The sequence below is a fragment of the Hypanus sabinus genome, chromosome 5 (assembly GCF_030144855.1).
Source record: "Hypanus sabinus isolate sHypSab1 chromosome 5, sHypSab1.hap1, whole genome shotgun sequence".
In the NCBI taxonomy this organism is placed as follows: domain Eukaryota; kingdom Metazoa; phylum Chordata; class Chondrichthyes; order Myliobatiformes; family Dasyatidae; genus Hypanus; species Hypanus sabinus.
Window position 1 is genome coordinate 82,605,233 of NC_082710.1, and position 15,610 is coordinate 82,620,842.

The following is a 15,610-nucleotide window of genomic DNA, read 5'->3' on the forward strand; positions in this document are numbered from 1 at the left end:
GATCACGGAGGGTGGTCACAGTACAGGTATCTACACCGGGTCCCGAGGCGGAGAGGGTGCGATGCCAGTGTGTGTGATCACAGAGTGTGGTCACAGTACAGGTATCTACACTGGGTCCCGAGGCGGAGAAGGTGCGATGCCAGTGTGTGTGATCACGGAGGGTGGTCACAGTACAGGTATCTACACCGGGTCCTGAGGCGGAGAAGGTGCGATACCAGTGTGTGTGATCATGGAGGGTGGTAACAGTACAGGTATCTACACCGGGTCCTGAGGCGGAGAAGGTGCGATGCCAGTGTGTGTGATCACGGAGGGTGATCATAGTACAGGTATCTACTCCGGGTCCCGAGGCGGAGAAGGTGCGATGCCGGTGTGTGTGATCACGGAGGGTGGTCACATTACAGGTATCTACACCGGGTCCTGAGTCGGAGAGGGTGCGATGCCAGTGTGTGTCATCACGGAGGGTGGTCACAGTACAGGTATCTACACCGGGTCCCGAGGCGGAGAGGGTGCGATGCCAGAGTGTGTGATCATGGAGGGTGGTCACAGTACAGGTATCTACACCGGGTCCCGAGGCGGAGAGGTTGCGATGCCAGTGTGTGTGATCACGGAGGGTGGTCACATTACAGGGATCTACACCGGGTCCTGAGGCGGAGAGGGTGCGATGCCAGTGTGTGTGATCACGGAGGGTGGTCACAGTACAGGTATCTACACCGGGTCCTGAGGCGGAGAGGGTGCGATGCCAGTGTGTGTGATCACGGAGGGTGGTCACAGTACAGGTATCTGCACCGAATCCCGAGGCGGAGAGGGTGCGATGCCAGAGTGAGTTATCACGGAGGGTGGTCACAGTACAGGTATCTGTACCGAATCCCGAGGCGGAGAGAGTGCGATCCCTGCGTGTGTGATAGCGGAGGGTGATCATAGTACAGGTATCTACTCCGGGTCCCGAGGCGGAGATGGTGCGATACCACAGTGTGTCATTACGGAGGGTGTTCACTGTACAGGTATCTACACCGGGTCCCGAGGCGGAGAGGGTGCGATGCCAGTGTGTGTGATCAGGGAGGGTGCTCACAGTACAGGTATCTACACCGGGTCCCGAGGCGGAGACGGTGCGATGCCAGTGTGTGTGATCACGGAGGGTGATCATAGTACAGGTATCTACTCCGGGTCCCGAGGCGGAGAAGTTGTGTTGCCAGTGTGTCTCATCACGGAGGGTGGTCACAGTACAGGTATCTACACCGGGTCCCGAGGCAGAGAGGGTGCGATGCCAGAGTGTGTGATCGTGGAGGGTGGTCACTGTACAGGTATCTACACCGGGTCCCGAGGCGGAGAGGGTGCGATGCCAGTGTGTGTGATCGTGGAGGGTGGTCATAGTACAGGTATCTACACCGGGTCCCGAGGCGGAGAAGTTGTGTTGCCAGTGTGTGTCATCACGGAGGGTGGTCACAGTACAGGTATCTACACCGGGTCCCGAGGCGGAGAGGGTGCGATGCCAGTGTGTGTGATCACGGAGGGTGGTCACATTACAGGGATCTACACCGGGTCCTGAGGCGGAGAGGGTGCGATGCCAGTGTGAGTGATCACGGAGGGTGGTCACAGTACAGGTATCTACACCAGGTCCCGAGGCGGAGAAGGTGCGATGCCAGTGTGTGTGATCACGGAGGGTGATCACAGTACAGGTATCTACACCGGGTCCCGAGGCGGAGAGGGTGCGATGCCAGTGTGTGTGATCACAGAGTGTGGTCACAGTACAGGTATCTACACCGGGTCCCGAGGCAGAGAAGGTGCGATGCCAGTGTGTGTGATCACGGAGGGTGGTCACAGTACAGGTATCTACACCGGGTCCTGAGGCGGAGAAGGTGCGATACCAGTGTGTGTGATCATGGAGGGTGGTAACAGTACAGGTATCTACACCGGGTCCTGAGGCGGAGAAGGTGCGATGCCAGTGTGTGTGATCACGGAGGGTGATCATAGTACAGATATCTACTCCGGGTCCCGAGGCGGAGATGGTGCGATACCACAGTGTGTCATTACGGAGGGTGTTCACTGTACAGGTATCTACACCGGGTCCCGAGGCGGAGAGGGTGCGATGCCAGTGTGTGTGATCAGGGAGGGTGCTCACAGTACAGGTATCTACACCGGGTCCCGAGGCGGAGACGGTGCGATGCCAGTGTGTGTGATCACGGAGGGTGATCATAGTACAGGTATCTACTCCGGGTCCCGAGGCGGAGAAGTTGAGTTGCCAGTGTGTCTCATCACGGAGGGTGGTCACAGTACAGGTATCTACACCGGGTCCAGAGGCAGAGAGGGTGCGATGCCAGAGTGTGTGATCGTGGAGGGTGGTCACTGTACAGGTATCTACACCGGGTCCCGAGGCGGAGAGGGTGCGATGCCAGTGTGTGTGATCGTGGAGGGTGGTCATAGTACAGGTATCTACACCGGGTCCCGAGGCGGAGAAGTTGCGATGCCAGTGTGTGTCATCACGGAGGGTGGTCACAGTACAGGTATCTACACCGGGTCCCGAGGCGGAGAGGGTGCGATGCCAGTGTGTGTGATCACGGAGGGTGGTCACATTACAGGTATCTACACCGGGTCCTGAGGCGGAGAGGGTGCGATGCCAGTGTGCGTGATCACGGAAGGTGGTCACAGTACAGGTATCTAAACCGGGTCCTGAGGCGGAGAGGGTGCGATGCCAGTGTGTGTGATCACGGAGGGTGGTCACAGTACAGGTATCTACACCGGATCCCGAGGCGGAGAGGGTGCGATGCCAGAGTGAGTGATTACGGAGGGTGGTCACAGTACAGGTAGCTACACCAGGTCCCGAGGAGGAGAATGTGTGTTGCCAGTGTGTGTGAACGTGGAGGGTGGTCACAGTACAGGTATCTACACCGGGTCCCGAGGCGGAGAGGGTGCGATGCCAGTGTGTGTGATCATGGAGGGTGGTCATAGTACAGGTATCTACACCGGGTCCCGAGGCGGAGAAGGTGCGATGCCAGTGTGTGTGATCACGGAGTGTGGTCACAGTACAGGTATCTACACCGGGTCCCGAGGTGGAGAGGGTGCGATGCCAGTGTGTGTGATCACGGAGGGTGTTCACAGTACAGGTATCTACACCGGGTCCTGAGGCGGAGAAGTTGCGATGCCAGTGTGTGTGATCACGGAGGTTGGTCACAGTACAGGTATCTGCACCGGGTCCCGAGGCGGAGAGGGTGCGATACCACAGTGTGTCATCACGGTGGGTGTTCACAGTACAGGTATCTACACCGGGTCCCGAGGCGGAGACGGTGCGATGCCAGTGTGTGTGATCACGGAGGGTGGTCACATTACAGGTATCTACACCGGGTCCTGAGGCGGAGAGAGTGCGATGCCAGAGTGTGTGATCACGGAGGGTGGTCACAGTACAGGTATCTACACCGGGTCCCGAGGCGGAGAGGGTGCGATGCCAGACAGTGTGATCATGGAGGGTGGACACAGTTCAGGTATCTACACCGGGTCCCGAGGCGGAGAGGGTGCGATGCCAGTGTGTGTGATCACGGAGTGTGGTCACAGTACAGGTATCTACACCGGGTCCTGAGGCGGAGAGAGTGCGATGCCAGAGTGTGTGATCACGGAGGGTGGTCACTGTACAGGTATCTACACCGGGTCCTGAGGCGGAGAAGGTGCGATGCCAGTGTGTGTGATCACGGAGGGTGGTCACAGTACAGGTATCTACACCGGATCCCGAGGCGGAGAGAGTGCGATGCCAGAGTGTGTGATCACGGAGGGTGGTCACATTACAGGTATCTACACCGGGTCCTGAGGCGGAGAGAGTGCGATGCCAGAGTGTGTGATCACGGAGGGTGGTCACAGTACAGGTATCTACACCGGGTCCCGAGGCGGAGAGGGTGCGATGCCAGACAGTGTGATCATGGAGGGTGGACACAGTTCAGGTATCTACACCGGGTCCCGAGGCGGAGAGGGTGCGATGCCAGTGTGTGTGATCACGGAGTGTGGTCACAGTACAGGTATCTACACCGGGTCCTGAGGCGGAGAGGGTGCGATGCCAGAGTGAGTGATCACGGAGGGTGGTCACAGTACAGGTATCAACACCGGGTCCCGAGGCGGAGAAGGTGTGTTGCCAGTGTGTGTGATCACGGAGGGTGGTCACAGTACAGGTATCTACACCGGGACCTGAGGCGGAGAAGGTGCGATGCCAGTGTGTGTGATCACGGAGGGTGGTCACATTACAGGTATCTACACCGGGTCCTGAGGCGGAGAGGGTGCGATGCCAGTGTGTGTGATAACGCAAGGTGGTCACAGTACAGGTATCTAAACCGGGTCCTGAGGCGGAGAGGGTGCGATGCCAGTGTGTGTGATCACGGAGGGTGGTCACAGTACAGGTATCTACACCGGATCCCGAGGCGGAGAGGGTGCGATGCCAGAGTGAGTGATTACGGAGGGTGGTCACAGTACAGGTATCTACATCAGGTCCCGAGGCGGAGAAGGTGTGTTGCCAGTGTGTGTGATCATGGAGGGTGGTCACAGTACAGGAATCTACACCGGGTCCCGAGGCGGAGAAGGTGTGTTGCCAGTGTGTGTGATCATGGAGGGTGGTCACAGTACAGGTATCTATACCGGGTCCCGAGGCGGAGAAGGTGTGTTGCCAGTGTGTGTCATCAGGCAGTGTGGTCACATTACAGGTATCTACACCGGGTCCCGAGGCGGAGAAGTTGTGTTGCCAATGTGTGTCATTAGGTAGGGTGGTCACTGTACAGGTATCTGCACCGGGTCCCGAGGCGGAGAGGGTGCGATGCCAGTGTGTGTGATCACGGAGGGTGGTCACATTACAGGTATCTACACCGGGTCCTGAGGCGGAGAGGGTGCGATGCCAGTGCGTGTGATCACGGAGGGTTGTCACAGTACAGGTATCTACACCGGGTCCTGAGGCGGAGAGGGTGCGATGCCAGTGTGTGTGATCACGGAGGGTGGTCACAGTACAGGTATCTACACCGGATCCCGAGGCGGAGAGGGTGCGATGCCAGTGTGTGTGATCACGGAGGGTGGTCACATTACAGGTATCTACACCGGGTCCTGAGGCGGAGACGGTGCGATGCCAGTGTGTGTGATCACGGAGGGTGATGATAGTACAGGTATCTACTCCGGGTCCCGAGGCGGAGAAGTTGTGTTGCCAGTGTGTGTGATCACGGAGGGTGGTCACAGTACAGGTATCTACACCGGGTCCCGAGGCGGAGAGGGTGCGATGCCAGAGAGTGAGATCATGGAGGGTGGTCACAGTACAGGTATCTACACCGGGTCCTGAGGCGGAGAGGCTGCGATGCCAGTGTGTGTGATCACGGAGGGTGGTCACATTACAGGTATCTACACCGGGTCCTGAGGCGGAGACGGTGCGATGCCAGTGTGTGTGATCACGGAGGGTGATGATAGTACAGGTATCTACTCCGGGTCCCGAGGCGGAGAAGTTGTGTTGCCAGTGTGTGTGATCACGGAGGGTGGTCACAGTACAGGTATCTACACCGGGTCCCGAGGCGGAGAAGTTGTGTTGCCAGTGTGTGTCATCACGGAGGGTGGTCACAGTACAGGTATCTACACCGGGTCCCGAGGCGGAGAGGGTGCGATGCCAGTGTGTGTGATCACGGAGGGTGGTCACATTACACGTATCTACACCGGGTCCTGAGGCGGAGAGGGTGCGATGCCAGTGTGTGTGATCACGGAAGGTGGTCACAGTACAGGTATCTACACCGGGTCCTGAGGCGGAGTGGGTGCGATGCCAGTGTGTGTGATCACGGAGGGTGGTCACAGTACAGGTATCTACACCGGGTCCCGAGGCGGAGAGGGTGTGTTGCCAGTGTGTGTGATCACGGAGGGTGGTCACAGTACAGGTATCTACACCGGATCCCGAGGCGGAGAGGGTGCGATGCCAGAGTGAGTGATTACAGAGGGTGGTCACAGTACAGGTATCTACACCGGGTCCCGAGGCGGAGAGGGTGCGATGCCAGTGTGTGTGATCATGGAGGGTGGTCATAGTACAGGTATCTACACCGGGTCCCGAGGCGGAGAAGGTGCGATGCCAGTGTGTGTGATCACGGAGTGTGGTCACAGTACAGGTATCTACACCGGGTCCCGAGGTGGAGAGGGTGCGATGCCAGTGTGTGTGATCACGGAGGGTGTTCACAGTACAGGTATCTACACCGGGTCCTGAGGCGGAGAAGTTGCGATGCCAGTGTGTGTGATCACGGAGGTTGGTCACAGTACAGGTATCTGCACCGGGTCCCGAGGCGGAGAGGGTGCGATACCACAGTGTGTCATCACGGTGGGTGTTCACAGTACAGGTATCTACACCGGGTCCCGAGGCGGAGACGGTGCGATGCCAGTGTGTGTGATCACGGAGGGTGATGATAGTACAGGTATCTACTCCGGGTCCCGAGGCGGAGAGGGTGCGATGCCAGTGTGTGTGATCACGGAGGGTGGTCACAGTACAGGTATCTACACCGGATCCCGAGGCGGAGAGAGTGCGATGCCAGAGTGTGTGATCACGGAGGGTGGTCACTGTACAGGTATCTACACCGGGTCCTGAGGCGGAGAAGGTGCGATGCCAGTGTGTGTGATCACGGAGGGTGGTCACAGTACAGGTATCTACACCGGATCCCGAGGCGGAGAGAGTGCGATGCCAGAGTGTGTGATCACGGAGGGTGGTCACATTACAGGTATCTACACCGGGTCCTGAGGCGGAGAGAGTGCGATGCCAGAGTGTGTGATCACGGAGGGTGGTCACAGTACAGGTATCTACACCGGGTCCCGAGGCGGAGAGGGTGCGATGCCAGACAGTGTGATCATGGAGGGTGGACACAGTTCAGGTATCTACACCGGGTCCCGAGGCGGAGAGGGTGCGATGCCAGTGTGTGTGATCACGGAGTGTGGTCACAGTACAGGTATCTACACCGGGTCCTGAGGCGGAGAGGGTGCGATGCCAGAGTGAGTGATCACGGAGGGTGGTCACAGTACAGGTATCAACACCGGGTCCCGAGGCGGAGAAGGTGTGTTGCCAGTGTGTGTGATCACGGAGGGTGGTCACAGTACAGGTATCTACACCGGGACCTGAGGCGGAGAAGGTGCGATGCCAGTGTGTGTGATCACGGAGGGTGGTCACATTACAGGTATCTACACCGGGTCCTGAGGCGGAGAGGGTGCGATGCCAGTGTGTGTGATAACGCAAGGTGGTCACAGTACAGGTATCTAAACCGGGTCCTGAGGCGGAGAGGGTGCGATGCCAGTGTGTGTGATCACGGAGGGTGGTCACAGTACAGGTATCTACACCGGATCCCGAGGCGGAGAGGGTGCGATGCCAGAGTGAGTGATTACGGAGGGTGGTCACAGTACAGGTATCTACATCAGGTCCCGAGGCGGAGAAGGTGTGTTGCCAGTGTGTGTGATCATGGAGGGTGGTCACAGTACAGGAATCTACACCGGGTCCCGAGGCGGAGAAGGTGTGTTGCCAGTGTGTGTGATCATGGAGGGTGGTCACAGTACAGGTATCTATACCGGGTCCCGAGGCGGAGAAGGTGTGTTGCCAGTGTGTGTCATCAGGCAGTGTGGTCACATTACAGGTATCTACACCGGGTCCCGAGGCGGAGAAGTTGTGTTGCCAATGTGTGTCATTAGGTAGGGTGGTCACTGTACAGGTATCTGCACCGGGTCCCGAGGCGGAGAGGGTGCGATGCCGGTGTGTGTGATCACGGAGGGTGATCATAGTACAGGTATCTACACCGGGTCCCGAGGCGGAGAAGGTGTGTTGCCAGTGTGTGTCATTAGGGAGGGTGGTCACTGTACAGGTATCTACACCGGGTCCCGAGGCGGAGAAGGTGTGTTGCTAGTGTTTGTCATCACGGAGGGTGGTCACATTACAGGTATCTACACAGGGTCACAGGGCGGAGAAGGTGCAATGCCAGTGTGTGTGATCACGGAGGGTGGTCACAGTACAGGTATCTACACCGGGTCCCGAGGCGGATAAGTTGTGTTGCCAGTGTGTGTCATTAGGGAGGGTGGTCACTGTACAGGTATCTGCACCGGGTCCCGAGGCGGAGAAGGTGCAATGCCAGTGTGTGTCATCAGGGAGGGTGGTCACAGTACAGGAATCTACACCGGGTCCCGAGCCGGAGAAGGTGCGTTGCCAGTGTGTGTCATCAGGGAGTGTGGTCACAGTACAGGTATCTACACCAGGTCCCGAGACGGAGAAGGTGCGTTGCCAGTGTGTGTCATCAGGGAGGGTGGTCACAGTACAGGAATCTACACCGGGTCCCGAGCCGGAGAAGGTGCGTTGCCAGTGTGTGTCATCAGGGAGGGTGGTCACAGTTCAGTTATCAACACAGGGTCCCGAGGTGGAGAAGGTGCGATGCCAGTGTGTGTGATCACGGAGGGTGGTCACAGTACAGGTATCTACACCGAAACCCGTGGCGGAGAAGGTGCAATGCCAGTGTGTGAGATCATGGAGGATGATCATAGTACAGGTATCTACACCGGGTCCTGAGGCGGAGAAGGTGCGATGCCAGTGTGTGCCATCACGGAGGGTGGTCACAGTACAGGTATCTACACCGGGTCACAGGGCGGAGAAGGTGCAATGCCAGTGTGTGTGATCACGGAGGGTGGTCACAGTACAAGTATCTACACCGGGTCCTGAGGCGGAGAAGGTGCGATGCCAGTGTGTGTCATCACGGAGGGTGGTCACAATACAGGTATCTACACCGGGTCACAGGGCGGAGAAGGTGCATTGCCAGTGTGTGTGATCACGGAGGGTGGTCACAGTACAGGTATCTACACCGGGTCCCGAGACGGAGAAGGTGCGATGCCTGAGTGAGTGATCAGGGAGTGTGGTCACAGTACAGGTATCTACACCAGGTCCCGAGGCGGAGAAGGTGCGTTGCCAGTGTGTGTCATCAGGGAGGGTGGTCACAGTACAGGAATCTACACCGGGTCCCGAGCCGGAGAAGGTGCGTTGCCAGTGTGTGTCATCAGGGAGGGTGGTCACAGTACAGTTATCAACACAGGGTCCCGAGGTGGAGAATGTGCGATGCCAGTGTGTGTGATCACGGAGGGTGGTCACAGTACAGGTATCTACACCGGGTACCGAGGCGGAGAAGGTGCGATTCCAGTGTGTGAGATCATGGAGGGTGATCATAGTACAGGTATCTACACTGGGTCCTGAGGCGGAGAAGGTGCGATGCCAGTGTGTGTCATCACGGAGGGTGGTCACAGTACAGGTATCTACACCGGGTCCTGAGGCGGAGAAGGTGCGATGCCAGTGTGTGTCATCACGGAGGGTGGTCACAGTACAGGTATCTACACCGGTTCCCGAGGCGGAGACGGTGCGATGCCAGTGTGTGTGATCACGGAGGGTGATCATAGTACAGGTATCTGCACCGGGTCCCGAGACGGAGAAAGTGCGATGCCAGTGTGTGTGATCACGGATGGTGGTCACAGTACAGGTATCTACACCGGGACCTGAGGCGGAGAGGGTGCGATGCCAGTGTGTGTGATCACGGAGTGTGGTCACAGTACAGGTATCTACACCGGGTCCTGAGGCGGAGAGGGTGCGATGCCAGAGTGAGTGATCACGGAGGGTGGTCACAGTACAGGTATCAACACCGGGTCCCGAGGCGGAGAAGGTGTGTTGCCAGTGTGTGTGATCACGGAGGGTGGTCACAGTACAGGTATCTACACCGGGACCTGAGGCGGAGAAGGTGCGATGCCAGTGTGTGTGATCACGGAGGGTGGTCACATTACAGGTATCTACACCGGGTCCTGAGGCGGAGAGGGTGCGATGCCAGTGTGTGTGATAACGCAAGGTGGTCACAGTACAGGTATCTAAACCGGGTCCTGAGGCGGAGAGGGTGCGATGCCAGTGTGTGTGATCACGGAGGGTGGTCACAGTACAGGTATCTACACCGGATCCCGAGGCGGAGAGGGTGCGATGCCAGAGTGAGTGATTACGGAGGGTGGTCACAGTACAGGTATCTACATCAGGTCCCGAGGCGGAGAAGGTGTGTTGCCAGTGTGTGTGATCATGGAGGGTGGTCACAGTACAGGAATCTACACCGGGTCCCGAGGCGGAGAAGGTGTGTTGCCAGTGTGTGTGATCATGGAGGGTGGTCACAGTACAGGTATCTATACCGGGTCCCGAGGCGGAGAAGGTGTGTTGCCAGTGTGTGTCATCAGGCAGTGTGGTCACATTACAGGTATCTACACCGGGTCCCGAGGCGGAGAAGTTGTGTTGCCAATGTGTGTCATTAGGTAGGGTGGTCACTGTACAGGTATCTGCACCGGGTCCCGAGGCGGAGAGGGTGCGATGCCAGTGTGTGTGATCACGGAGGGTGGTCACATTACAGGTATCTACACCGGGTCCTGAGGCGGAGAGGGTGCGATGCCAGTGCGTGTGATCACGGAGGGTTGTCACAGTACAGGTATCTACACCGGGTCCTGAGGCGGAGAGGGTGCGATGCCAGTGTGTGTGATCACGGAGGGTGGTCACAGTACAGGTATCTACACCGGATCCCGAGGCGGAGAGGGTGCGATGCCAGTGTGTGTGATCACGGAGGGTGGTCACATTACAGGTATCTACACCGGGTCCTGAGGCGGAGACGGTGCGATGCCAGTGTGTGTGATCACGGAGGGTGATGATAGTACAGGTATCTACTCCGGGTCCCGAGGCGGAGAAGTTGTGTTGCCAGTGTGTGTGATCACGGAGGGTGGTCACAGTACAGGTATCTACACCGGGTCCCGAGGCGGAGAGGGTGCGATGCCAGAGAGTGAGATCATGGAGGGTGGTCACAGTACAGGTATCTACACCGGGTCCTGAGGCGGAGAGGCTGCGATGCCAGTGTGTGTGATCACGGAGGGTGGTCACATTACAGGTATCTACACCGGGTCCTGAGGCGGAGACGGTGCGATGCCAGTGTGTGTGATCACGGAGGGTGATGATAGTACAGGTATCTACTCCGGGTCCCGAGGCGGAGAAGTTGTGTTGCCAGTGTGTGTGATCACGGAGGGTGGTCACAGTACAGGTATCTACACCGGGTCCCGAGGCGGAGAAGTTGTGTTGCCAGTGTGTGTCATCACGGAGGGTGGTCACAGTACAGGTATCTACACCGGGTCCCGAGGCGGAGAGGGTGCGATGCCAGTGTGTGTGATCACGGAGGGTGGTCACATTACACGTATCTACACCGGGTCCTGAGGCGGAGAGGGTGCGATGCCAGTGTGTGTGATCACGGAAGGTGGTCACAGTACAGGTATCTACACCGGGTCCTGAGGCGGAGTGGGTGCGATGCCAGTGTGTGTGATCACGGAGGGTGGTCACAGTACAGGTATCTACACCGGGTCCCGAGGCGGAGAGGGTGTGTTGCCAGTGTGTGTGATCACGGAGGGTGGTCACAGTACAGGTATCTACACCGGATCCCGAGGCGGAGAGGGTGCGATGCCAGAGTGAGTGATTACAGAGGGTGGTCACAGTACAGGTATCTACACCGGGTCCCGAGGCGGAGAGGGTGCGATGCCAGTGTGTGTGATCATGGAGGGTGGTCATAGTACAGGTATCTACACCGGGTCCCGAGGCGGAGAAGGTGCGATGCCAGTGTGTGTGATCACGGAGTGTGGTCACAGTACAGGTATCTACACCGGGTCCCGAGGTGGAGAGGGTGCGATGCCAGTGTGTGTGATCACGGAGGGTGTTCACAGTACAGGTATCTACACCGGGTCCTGAGGCGGAGAAGTTGCGATGCCAGTGTGTGTGATCACGGAGGTTGGTCACAGTACAGGTATCTGCACCGGGTCCCGAGGCGGAGAGGGTGCGATACCACAGTGTGTCATCACGGTGGGTGTTCACAGTACAGGTATCTACACCGGGTCCCGAGGCGGAGACGGTGCGATGCCAGTGTGTGTGATCACGGAGGGTGATGATAGTACAGGTATCTACTCCGGGTCCCGAGGCGGAGAGGGTGCGATGCCAGTGTGTGTGATCACGGAGGGTGGTCACAGTACAGGTATCTACACCGGATCCCGAGGCGGAGAGAGTGCGATGCCAGAGTGTGTGATCACGGAGGGTGGTCACTGTACAGGTATCTACACCGGGTCCTGAGGCGGAGAAGGTGCGATGCCAGTGTGTGTGATCACGGAGGGTGGTCACAGTACAGGTATCTACACCGGATCCCGAGGCGGAGAGAGTGCGATGCCAGAGTGTGTGATCACGGAGGGTGGTCACATTACAGGTATCTACACCGGGTCCTGAGGCGGAGAGAGTGCGATGCCAGAGTGTGTGATCACGGAGGGTGGTCACAGTACAGGTATCTACACCGGGTCCCGAGGCGGAGAGGGTGCGATGCCAGACAGTGTGATCATGGAGGGTGGACACAGTTCAGGTATCTACACCGGGTCCCGAGGCGGAGAGGGTGCGATGCCAGTGTGTGTGATCACGGAGTGTGGTCACAGTACAGGTATCTACACCGGGTCCTGAGGCGGAGAGGGTGCGATGCCAGAGTGAGTGATCACGGAGGGTGGTCACAGTACAGGTATCAACACCGGGTCCCGAGGCGGAGAAGGTGTGTTGCCAGTGTGTGTGATCACGGAGGGTGGTCACAGTACAGGTATCTACACCGGGACCTGAGGCGGAGAAGGTGCGATGCCAGTGTGTGTGATCACGGAGGGTGGTCACATTACAGGTATCTACACCGGGTCCTGAGGCGGAGAGGGTGCGATGCCAGTGTGTGTGATAACGCAAGGTGGTCACAGTACAGGTATCTAAACCGGGTCCTGAGGCGGAGAGGGTGCGATGCCAGTGTGTGTGATCACGGAGGGTGGTCACAGTACAGGTATCTACACCGGATCCCGAGGCGGAGAGGGTGCGATGCCAGAGTGAGTGATTACGGAGGGTGGTCACAGTACAGGTATCTACATCAGGTCCCGAGGCGGAGAAGGTGTGTTGCCAGTGTGTGTGATCATGGAGGGTGGTCACAGTACAGGAATCTACACCGGGTCCCGAGGCGGAGAAGGTGTGTTGCCAGTGTGTGTGATCATGGAGGGTGGTCACAGTACAGGTATCTATACCGGGTCCCGAGGCGGAGAAGGTGTGTTGCCAGTGTGTGTCATCAGGCAGTGTGGTCACATTACAGGTATCTACACCGGGTCCCGAGGCGGAGAAGTTGTGTTGCCAATGTGTGTCATTAGGTAGGGTGGTCACTGTACAGGTATCTGCACCGGGTCCCGAGGCGGAGAGGGTGCGATGCCGGTGTGTGTGATCACGGAGGGTGATCATAGTACAGGTATCTACACCGGGTCCCGAGGCGGAGAAGGTGTGTTGCCAGTGTGTGTCATTAGGGAGGGTGGTCACTGTACAGGTATCTACACCGGGTCCCGAGGCGGAGAAGGTGTGTTGCTAGTGTTTGTCATCACGGAGGGTGGTCACATTACAGGTATCTACACAGGGTCACAGGGCGGAGAAGGTGCAATGCCAGTGTGTGTGATCACGGAGGGTGGTCACAGTACAGGTATCTACACCGGGTCCCGAGGCGGATAAGTTGTGTTGCCAGTGTGTGTCATTAGGGAGGGTGGTCACTGTACAGGTATCTGCACCGGGTCCCGAGGCGGAGAAGGTGCAATGCCAGTGTGTGTCATCAGGGAGGGTGGTCACAGTACAGGAATCTACACCGGGTCCCGAGCCGGAGAAGGTGCGTTGCCAGTGTGTGTCATCAGGGAGTGTGGTCACAGTACAGGTATCTACACCAGGTCCCGAGACGGAGAAGGTGCGTTGCCAGTGTGTGTCATCAGGGAGGGTGGTCACAGTACAGGAATCTACACCGGGTCCCGAGCCGGAGAAGGTGCGTTGCCAGTGTGTGTCATCAGGGAGGGTGGTCACAGTTCAGTTATCAACACAGGGTCCCGAGGTGGAGAAGGTGCGATGCCAGTGTGTGTGATCACGGAGGGTGGTCACAGTACAGGTATCTACACCGAAACCCGTGGCGGAGAAGGTGCAATGCCAGTGTGTGAGATCATGGAGGATGATCATAGTACAGGTATCTACACCGGGTCCTGAGGCGGAGAAGGTGCGATGCCAGTGTGTGCCATCACGGAGGGTGGTCACAGTACAGGTATCTACACCGGGTCACAGGGCGGAGAAGGTGCAATGCCAGTGTGTGTGATCACGGAGGGTGGTCACAGTACAAGTATCTACACCGGGTCCTGAGGCGGAGAAGGTGCGATGCCAGTGTGTGTCATCACGGAGGGTGGTCACAATACAGGTATCTACACCGGGTCACAGGGCGGAGAAGGTGCATTGCCAGTGTGTGTGATCACGGAGGGTGGTCACAGTACAGGTATCTACACCGGGTCCCGAGACGGAGAAGGTGCGATGCCTGAGTGAGTGATCAGGGAGTGTGGTCACAGTACAGGTATCTACACCAGGTCCCGAGGCGGAGAAGGTGCGTTGCCAGTGTGTGTCATCAGGGAGGGTGGTCACAGTACAGGAATCTACACCGGGTCCCGAGCCGGAGAAGGTGCGTTGCCAGTGTGTGTCATCAGGGAGGGTGGTCACAGTACAGTTATCAACACAGGGTCCCGAGGTGGAGAATGTGCGATGCCAGTGTGTGTGATCACGGAGGGTGGTCACAGTACAGGTATCTACACCGGGTCCCGAGGCGGAGAAGGTGCGATTCCAGTGTGTGAGATCATGGAGGGTGATCATAGTACAGGTATCTACACTGGGTCCTGAGGCGGAGAAGGTGCGATGCCAGTGTGTGTCATCACGGAGGGTGGTCACAGTACAGGTATCTACACCGGGTCCTGAGGCGGAGAAGGTGCGATGCCAGTGTGTGTCATCACGGAGGGTGGTCACAGTACAGGTATCTACACCGGTTCCCGAGGCGGAGACGGTGCGATGCCAGTGTGTGTGATCACGGAGGGTGATCATAGTACAGGTATCTGCACCGGGTCCCGAGACGGAGAAAGTGCGATGCCAGTGTGTGTGATCACGGATGGTGGTCACAGTACAGGTATCTACACCGGGTCCCGACGCGGAGATGGTGCGATACCACAGTGTGTCATCACGGAGGGTGTTCACAGTACAGGTATCTACACCGGGTCCCGAGGCGGAGAGGGTGCGATGCCAGTGTGTGTGATCACGCAAGGTGGTCACAGTACAGGTATCTAAACCGGGTCCTGAGGCGGAGAGGGTGCGATGCCAGTGTGTGTGATCACGGAGGGTGGTCACAGTACAGGTATCTACACCGGATCCCGAGGCGGAGAGGGTGCGATGCCAGAGTGAGTGATTACGGAGGGTGGTCACAGTACAGGTAGCTACACCAGGTCCCGAGGAGGAGAATGTGTGTTGCCAGTGTGTGTGAACGTGGAGGGTGGTCACAGTACAGGTATCTACACCGGGTCCCGAGGCGGAGAGGGTGCGATGCCAGTGTGTGTGATCGTGGAGGGTGGTCATAGTACAGGTATCTACACCGGGTCCCGAGGCGGAGAAGGTGCGATGCCAGTGTGTGTCATCACGGTGGGTGTTCACAGTACAGGTATCTACACCGGGTCCCGAGGCGGAGACGGTGCGATGCCAGTGTGTGTGATCACGGAG

The 15,610-nt window shown here is 58.1% G+C and overlaps 1 protein-coding gene across 1 annotated transcript in view; it reads left to right on the forward strand.

Moving 5' to 3' along the window:
* Positions 1-15,610, forward strand: part of LOC132394271 (contactin-associated protein-like 5) — a 977,958-nt gene that overhangs the window by 557,935 nt on the left and 404,413 nt on the right. The window lies entirely within an intron of this gene.